This window comes from Jaculus jaculus, chromosome 4 (genome assembly GCF_020740685.1).
Source record: "Jaculus jaculus isolate mJacJac1 chromosome 4, mJacJac1.mat.Y.cur, whole genome shotgun sequence".
NCBI lineage: Eukaryota > Metazoa > Chordata > Mammalia > Rodentia > Dipodidae > Jaculus > Jaculus jaculus.
Window position 1 is genome coordinate 89,597,036 of NC_059105.1, and position 9,748 is coordinate 89,606,783.

Consider the following 9,748-nt stretch of genomic DNA (forward strand, 5'->3'; position numbering starts at 1 on the left):
CAGATGCCACATATTGTTAATTCTGTAGTGCTGAGTGCGAAACCCATGAAGGGATGGCTACTTATGCGTACATTTAGGAGGATTAGGGCCAAGGCACAAACTCACCACTGTGGAGCTCCTGCAGCAAGTCCTCACCTTGCAGAAGTGTGATGTTGTGGCCACTAGAGAGAGTCCATGAACTCCTTCAATGAGGCCAGCATCACCCTGATACCAAAACCAGGCAAAGATAGAACAAAAAAAGAAAATTACAGACCAATCTCCCTCATGAACATAGATGCAAAAATTCTCAACAAAATATTGGCAATCAGAATACAAGAATATATCAAAAAGATCATTCACCCTGACCGAGTAGGCTTTATCCCAGAGATGAGATGCAGGGATGTTTCAATATACGCAAATCTATAAATGTAATACATTATATAAATGGATTGAAGGACAAAAATCACATGATCATCTCATTAGATGCAGAGAAAGCATTTGACAAAATCCAACATCCCTTCATGATAAAAGTCCTACAGAGACTGGGAATAGAAGGAACATATCTCAATGTAATAAAGGCTATTTATGACAAGCCTACAGCCAACATATTACTAAATGGGGAAAAACTGGAAGCTTTTCCACTAAAATCAGGAACAAGACAAGGGTGTCCACTGTCCCCACTTTTATTTAATATAGTTTTGGAAGTCTTAGCCATAGCAATAAGGCAAGACACACACATAAAAGGGATACAAATTGGAAAGGAAGAGATCAAGTTATCATTATTTGCAGATGACATGATTCTATGCATAAAGGACCCTAAAGACTCTACTAGCAAACCAATAGAGCTGATCAAAACCTATAGCCATGTAGCAGGATACAAAATAAATACACAGAAAATAGTTGCCTTCATATATGCTAACAACAAACACACAGAGGATGAAATCAATGAATCACTCCCATTCACAATTGCATCCAAAAAAATAACATACCTTGGAATAAACCTAACGAAGGAAATAAAAAATCTCTACATTGAGAACTTTAAAACACTCAAGCAAGAAATTGCAGAAGACACTAGAAAGTGGAGAAACATCCCTTGTTCCTAGATTGGAAGAATCAATATTGTGAAAATGGCAATCTTACCAAAAGCAATCTACACATTTCATGTAATCTCTATCAAAATTCCAAAGGCATTCTTCATGGAAATAGAAAAAATCCAAAAATTCATTTGGAATCACAAAAAAACCTTGAATATCTAAAATTAAACTGAGCAACAAAAATAAGGCTGGTGGTATCACCATACCTGACTTTAACCTATACTACAGAGCCATAGTAAGAAAAACAGCGTGATACTGGCACAAAAACAGACATGTAGATCAGTGGAACAGAATAGAGGACCCAGATGTAAGCCCAGGTACCTATAGCTACCTGATATTCGATAAAAATGCCAAAAGTACTCATTGGAGAAAAGACAGCCTCTTCAGCAAATGGTGTTGGGAAAACTGGATATACATCTGCAGAAGGATGAAAATAGATTCTTCTCTCTTGCCATGCACAAGAATTAAATGCAAATGGATTAAAGACCTTAACATCAGACCTGAAACTCTGAAACTGCTAGAGGAAAAAGCCAGGGAAACCCTTCAACATATTGGTTTTGGCAAAGACTTTCTGAATACAACCCCAATTGCTCAGGCAATAAAACCACAGATGAATCACTGGGACCTCATGAAATTACAAAGATTTTGCACTGCAAAGGACACAATGAAAAAGCAAAGAGGCAACCTACAGAATAGGAAAAAATCTTTGCCAGCTATATATCTGATAGAGGATTAATATCTAGAATATACAAAGAACTCAAAAAATTAAAAAATAAGGAATCAAACAAGCCAATCAAAAAATGGAGCTAAATATGGAGCTAAATAGAGCATTCTCAAAGGAAGAAATACAAATGGCATATAAGCATCTAAAAAAATGTTCTACGTCACTAGTTATCAGGGAAATGCAGATTAAAATACATTGAGATTCCATCTCACTCCTGTCAGATTGGCCACCATCATGAAAACAAATTATCATAAGTGTTGGCGGGGATGTGGAAAAACAGGAACCCTTCTACATTGCTGGTGGGAATGCAATCTGGTCCAGCCATTGTGGAAATCAATGTGGAGGTTCCTAAAACAGCTAAAGATTGATCTACCATATGACCCAGCTATAGCACTCCTAGGCAGATATCCTAAGGACTCATCTCATTTCCTTAGAAGTATGTGCTCAGCCATGTTTATTGCTGCTCAATTTATAATAGCTGGGAAATGGAACCAGCCTAGATGTTCCTCAACTGATGAGTGGATAATGAAAATGTGGCACATTTATACAATAGAGTTCTATTCAGCAGTAAAGAAAAATGAAGTTATGAAATTTGCAGAAAAATGGATGGACCTGGAAAGTATTATACTATGTGAGGTAACCCAGGCCCAGAAAGCCAATCACCACATGTTCTCCCTCATATGTGGTTCCTAGCTACAGATGACTGGGCTTCTGCATGAGAAGGAAAATACTTAGTAGCAGAGGCCAGTAAGTTAAAAAGGAGATATAAAGGGAAGAGAAAGGAAGGGAGGAGGGTACTTAATAGGTTGGTATTGCATATATGTAAATACAATGATTGAGAAGGGGAGGTAATATGATGGAGAATGGAATTTCAAAGGGGAAAGTGTGGAGCGGGGAGGGAGGGTATTACCATAGGATTTTTTTTTTATAATCATCGAAAATGTTAATAAAAATTTTTAAAAAATTAAAAAAATACCACATTCTGAACAACAGATCAGCAAGGAACACATCCCTTGTTGTTACATGTATTCATCCAAAATCTTGTGTTTTTAAAGCCAAGGAGAAAGTGATATTTCCTTGTGAATTTGTGTCTACTGCCATGTTATTTTGTGTCCATGACATATGATTGTCTTCAAATGCCTGAACACTGGCAGTAATTTTTTTTCTTTTCTCTTTCTTGTACCAAGCTCTTGATGTTACATAAAATACCTTCTGGTAGAGTACATTGATGGTGCTTTTATCATAATTATGATTATCATCTGCTCTTATCATTTGGGACCCTCCATTTTCTGGCTAAATGAAAAGAATCACTTTAAGTCACATGGCCTTTGAAAGAGTAGAAATTGAAAGATAAGTTGAAACTTCCATCTGAACTGGCCTTTGACTTAGATAGAGCTACAGACTTAAAAAAAATTGCCAATCCCAGCATACTATAGCATTTCTTTCTTTAAAGATTTTTAGAAAGCCATTTGAGGAAAATGAAAAGTAATTTATAGGTCCTATGAAAAAGATGGAAGGCTGTTGCTTTTTCTTTTTCTTTTTGACTTGGTCTTGCAGCCTCTCTCCTGAGAATGGTCATAAGTACTCTGCCCTGGCAGAGGTCTAATGGACTTAGATGTGTGTAGCCGGCCCTTCACAGGTTACTCATCTGGCCTGTTGAGCAGCACAATGCCCAAGGTTTGGACCTACGACCAGGTATCCTTCTCAGAAAACGTATTTGCTTCCATATGTCCATAAGACTTTTGTCTGGACTGTTCTAGTGTATTCCTACCAATGCAGCTTCTTCCAAGGAAAGTTCTGGATTCAAGTGCTGGGCATATCTGAAACAGAGCCAGTGTCATGACACAATGTGCAGGAGACAGCAAGTAACAGAAGTGGTGTACTACTTACAGATCTATAAGAGAAGAGGGGTACCAATGGGAAAATGGCAAAGACACCATGCTCAACCAGGTGGGAGGAGAAAGAGAGAGAGAGAGAGAGAGAGAGAGAGAGAGAGAGAGAGAGAGAGAGAGAGATAGAGATGGGGCTATGGCCAAACACCTTTACCTGGGTCTGTGGTGTTGTTCAAGCAGGTTTCCACACAGAGATCGAGTCAGTGGGTCTAGAGCAAGCAGATCCAGATCCCGTGGTCCATAGTATGGTTGAGGAGTGGTCACAGTTCACGTGGTCTTGGATGTTCATGAGGTAAGCCTGGTAGGTTCTATCTCTATGTCACTTAAATAGATGTAGGTAAAGAGCAGATATCCATGTCCACTACGTGAAGCAACTTAGAGGGGTTAGAATCCAAAAAGTGACCACATTCTGATTCCAGCATGAGACAACTAAATCCATACAGAAAATGGATGAAAGTATTTACTACATGGGCCAAGTTTTAATTGTAGATGTAAGTTCACTGCATTTTTCAAAGTTGATGTATAGCAGTCATACGATTATAGCACTTGTGCAAAGTCACTTTAGAGCTGTTTATAATCTACCAGTATGTTAAGGTCTCTTAACCACAATAATAGAAATGTTCTTCACTGCAAATGTAAACCTTCTGGAGTAAGGATCCAGCACACAACATGGCATAATTTAATGGTTGAGCCTTTGAATATCACTCTGGTCAATTAAGAATGTTTTATATTAAAATAATTTAAAGGCTCATCTGGCCAAGCTTACATTTTATTCAATCAGAGAGTGCAGTATTTGCATTATTGACTGAATAACACTGACCTGAAACAAATGTTTAACTCTCATTTACAAGTAAGCATTGAAGGTAATTTAGGAACTGCAAAGAAAAAAGTCTATTGAAATATCTGCAAATAAATCCCCTTAAAAAATCATACAATTTCTGTATTTTTTAGGGTCCTTTAAAACAGACATGTGAGTCTGGAGAGGAGGCTCAGTGGTTTAAGGTACTTACTTCTAAAGGCTGATGACCCTAGGTTTGTCTCCTGAGTACCCATGTAAAGCCAGAAACATAAGGTGGCTCATGCACATGAGTTTGTTTACAGTGGTAGGAGGTTCTGGTGCACCCATATTTTCTCTTTCTCTAGCTCTCTCTCTTAACTAAATTAAAAAAAGAAAGACATGTGTTTGTGTGTGTGTGTGTGTGTGTGTGTGTGTGTGTGTATCACATATATAAAGTCAATCTATTATCTATCTATAAACATCAATGTATATTTTACCTATGCATAGGATGTGTACACACACACATATAATCATACTTATCGAGGGGTTGGCTATGTGAAAATGGAGCTTAACAATGGCACAGCAGGCTGTGTGCAAGCTGCCAAAGCTATAGAATCAGAGAATTCAGCAGCATGGCACAGTTCCAGGCTAATGCCTCTTCAGAAGCAGAGAAGTTGATGGTGTCACCCTCAGCCCAAGGAAGAAGGCTTGAGGATCTGGGAAAGGGGAGAAGGCTATCCTAGTACCAGAAAAAACTTAGTTTCCCTTCCCTGTACTTCCCATAGTACTCTTTTTGTTTTACCCAAGTCTGCTGATTGATGGTGCCCAATCACAGGGGGGCAGGTCTCCTTTACTCAGCCAACCAACTCACAGTAATCTCTTCTGGAAAATCCTCCCCCCAAAAATACACCCAGAGGTAAGTCTTTACTGGCTATTTAGGGATCCCTTAATCCATGGAAACTGATGTCTAAAATTGTCAAAATTTCCTGTTCTAATTGGTCATTCAGAAAGTAGCTTGTGTATTTATTTCTCAACATAACTATTTTTTATATATTTTTATTTTGGTTTTGTAATGCACATGTAGGTATGGGTGTGTATATGTGGAGGCCAGTGGACAACGTTAGTTGCTGTTGTTCAGGTGTTATCTACCTTTCTTGAGACAGGGTCATTCATTGGATGCCAATTAGGATATACTGGCTGGCTAGCGAGCCTCAAACATCCTACAGAACACTGAGATTATAAGCATGCCACCATCCCTGGATATTTAAATGTATGTTCTTTAAATTAAATTCAAGAAAGTGTTTGCCTTTCAAGCATGAGAAGCTAAATTTAAAATAGATTTATATTTTATATATTTATTATGAAATATTTTATGTGAGGAAAAGTATTGATAATACTATAACAGATATCCATAAATTTGCTATAGATTTATAATATATTTTGGCATAATATTTTTAGATTAATTTCTTTTAAAGAAATAGAGTTGAGAAAACTAAAGATATTTTCAATTTCTATTCTTTGCTTCTTCAGATATCTTGAAATTTATAGGAACCTTTCCAATACAACTTAAGGGTTTTTTATTTTTGTATATTTTTTTTAAGGTAGAGTCTCACTCTATTCCAGGCTCACCTGGAATTCACTATGTAGTCTCAGGGTGGCCTTGAACTCACATCAATCCTCCTACCTCTGCTCCCGAGTGCTGGGATTAAAGGCATGCTACACCGCACCCAGCTAATTTAAGATTTTTAAACTTCATTTCTTTTTTGTTGTTGTTGTTCACTTTTATTTATTTGAGAGTAACAGAGAAAGAGGGAGAGAGAGAGAGAGAGAGAGAGAGAGAGAGAGAGAGAGAGAGAGAGAGAGAGGGAGAGAATGGGCATGTGGGCATGCCAGGGCTTCCAGCCACTGCAAACAAACTCCAGACACGTGCACCCCCTTGTGCATCTGGCTAATGCGGGTCCTGGAGAATCAGGCCTCAAACCAGGGTCCTTAGGCTTCACAGGCAAGCGCTTAACCACTAAGCCATCTCTCCAGCCCTAAACTTCATTTCTTAATTGCATTTGAGTGCTAATATTCCCTAATATTTGTGTGCTGGGAATTTCATCCCTATGTAACAGTGTTGAGAGGTTGGACCTTTAAGATGTGATTAAAAGTCCTTGTGACTGGATTAATGTCATTATTGTGGATATATTAAGAAAGTGAGTTCTGGTCTCTTTCATGGGCTCTCTTGCCACATGATGTCTTCTGCAGAGGAATGATGTGGTATGGAGACTCTTGTTAGATACCAGCCAGTCTCTTGATTTTGTTCTTTGAAGCCTCTAAAACTGAAAAGTAAGTTTATTTGTATAGGTGTGTGTGTATGTTTGTATAGGCCATAATACTTGGAATCAACTTTAAAGTACTTCTATGTGGTGTGGTGAATGACTATATGTGGTAGGAAACTTTAACACCAGTCAATGGTCTTAAGTGAAAACCCAAGTTCTAGGTAGCATAATTTCAACAGGGACCACCTCAGACAAACTTAATTTCTCAATTTTCTAGCCATTGACATCTTCATTAATTTTACTAAGTGTTACTCTTAATATCAAAGCCAGGCATGGTGGATCATGACTCTAATCCCAGCTCTTGGGAGGTAGAGTTAGGAGGGCACAGAGGTCAATGCAATCCTCAGTAATGTGAATTCAATCTGGATTACATGAGACTTTGTCTTAAAAAAAAAATACTGTTAGGGCTGGAGAGATGGCTGAGTAGTTAAAGTGCTTGCCTGTGAAGCTAACAATCCAGGTTCAATTCCCCAGTACCTACATAAGCCAGATGTACAAGGTGATGCATACATCTGGAGTTCTTTTGCAGTGGCTGGAGGCCCCAGTGTGCCCATTCTCTTTCTCCATTTATCTGCCTCTTCCTCCCTCTCTTAAATAAATAAATGAAGAAAATATTAAAAATTCTGCCAATATCAAACATGGATCTAGCATGATGTATGTTACGATGGGCTTTGCTTCATGAAATAAGATTTATTCATATTGAAATAACCCAGGTTTTATCTTTATGTGGCTTTAAGAAACGTTTCTGTCTTTATGTATGCAGTTCAATATTTCTGTTGCTTTTCTTCTGTGAATTGTAAATGACTTGGGTCCTAATTAACCTGATAGGATTGTCTTACAGATCTACAATACTCTACTTTTTTTTTTTTAATCCAATTCGTTACTACTTCTTAAGGCACTAAGGAAGTTAGAAATAGATTTTAATTATGGTTGTCACCTTGTTGACCAATACTGGTGCCATAATATATTTGGCTTCACTGTAAATCCTGACAGCTTCATTATAGGCTTTGGATCTGTGGTTAGTTTTAGGGTAGTTAATTCTTCCTTCTTCTCTTTGTATTTAATGGATCTATAATCTATATCTATATCAGCTATATCTATCTATATATAATGGTTTCAAGAAAGCAAGTGGAGGGAGCATTCCAAGAAAGAGGAAAGGGGCCAACTTGGCAAACCTATCTAAGGGTTGCTCAAGATGAAGACAATGATTCAAATGGATGTGGGGCTTAGTGATTTCTGTAAATAAAAGTCTGAATGGTGGCATCCCAAGAGGGAAGGGGACAGAAGCTGTGGAGGCAATAGGTAAAGACAACCTGCTCACTGGCTAAATGAGATCATGTATGCATCCAGCATTCTTACCATGTTACGTGCTGTTCTTAATAGTCCTAGTGTTCAGTAGGTGACTGCAGGACACACGCATACTCAGAGAACACAGGGTACAGTCAGAGGAGACCAAAAGCTGAGGTGAGGGGAAGAGGGGCATCATTTCAGAGAAAATGATGTTTATGTTGTGTTATGTTTAGTTCTGCTGACAGCATGGCACTCCTCTTGTAGGGACCTTCAGAGCACTTTTCTACCTATGACCTTGAATGACCTCAGCAGCTCTTCAGATGAGAAATGGAAGGTTCTGTAGATGCAGACACTTGATTGTGGTCAGACAGTGGAAAATATTCAGGCTCCTTGTTTAATTAATGCTTGTGGATGACTTTAATATATCCACACTCAAATTGCTTAATTTGAATGTTAGAGTCCTCTGGAGAGATGACTGTCCAGTTTCTCTCTTCATCATTTCTCTTGAGAGAAGCATTGGAATGGTGTGAAAGGCCCTCTTATTTTCACTTATATGATGTATTATAGATCTAACATAAGATTGCTGTCAGTGTCACACATCTTTGGCTGTTCAGCTTATTAAGAATTCAGTAAAAAGAAATCCATAGAAATTTCACTTTGATCTAATTCTTAGAAATATTAATTCACTTAAATAAAAGTAGACAAAACTGCCTCAATTTTCACCATGTATCCAAAAAAGCCCATGAGATTTTGAGCCAGACACACTGAAGTGTGGTTCGGGGAAGACATTGGGTCGCTTTGTTCATGGTGTACAAGTCTTCAGCAAACGGTCTGCAAGTCCAAGGCTTTCAGCCAGAGCTTGAACGTGGTCTAGTTAGAAACAGGACAACACCTCAGAATCACAGGAGGAGTTCAGAAGGGGCTATGTCTTCATTTGTATCTGCACAAATAGGCAAGCATCTTCAGCTAAGAGGCTAAATGAGCAACAGTGGAGTTCAGGGGCAAAGCCCACAGATATAACTTGTTTTCATTGCCAAAGGACTGGTTTAAAAGAAGTAATTATGTGCAAGGAATTTTCAGTGCACTGTGGAACTGCTGAAGAAATTGTCTCCTTCTAAACCCATTAACATGGAGAGACTAATCCACAAGCCTCCAGGGAAGGGTGCTTTGCTCAGAAATGTGGCATTCAGTTTCTGTAACTCTGCATTGAAATTTCTTTTAAAGCAGTGCATTTCACGAAATGCAGTAATTGCCTTGGGGTGTCAAGAACTATGGAAGATGGTGGGAGATCACAAAGCCAGAGCTAGCAGAGAAAGAGACACACAGAAACCCCATTGTTTCCAATGATCATCAAAAATAGGGCAGAAAACAAGCTCTGCTTTGATGTTTGATGTTTTTATTTTCAGGGAATTCTGCGTAATGAAGTGTAACCTCAGCAAATGGAAACTCAACTCCATAAAGAACCAGAGAGCTCATTACTGACATAGTGTGGGATGAGTCATTTTCACAACCTATTTGAGTAAAATGTCACTCCTCATAGTTTTGGTAAGGCTTTTTCTCAGTTTTTCTTTCCTTTTAGTTTGATTAATCTATTTAACCAGATGTAGGTATGTTGGACTGATATTATGTGATACTTATGTTCCTGTCTTTGGTAAAATAGAAAACAT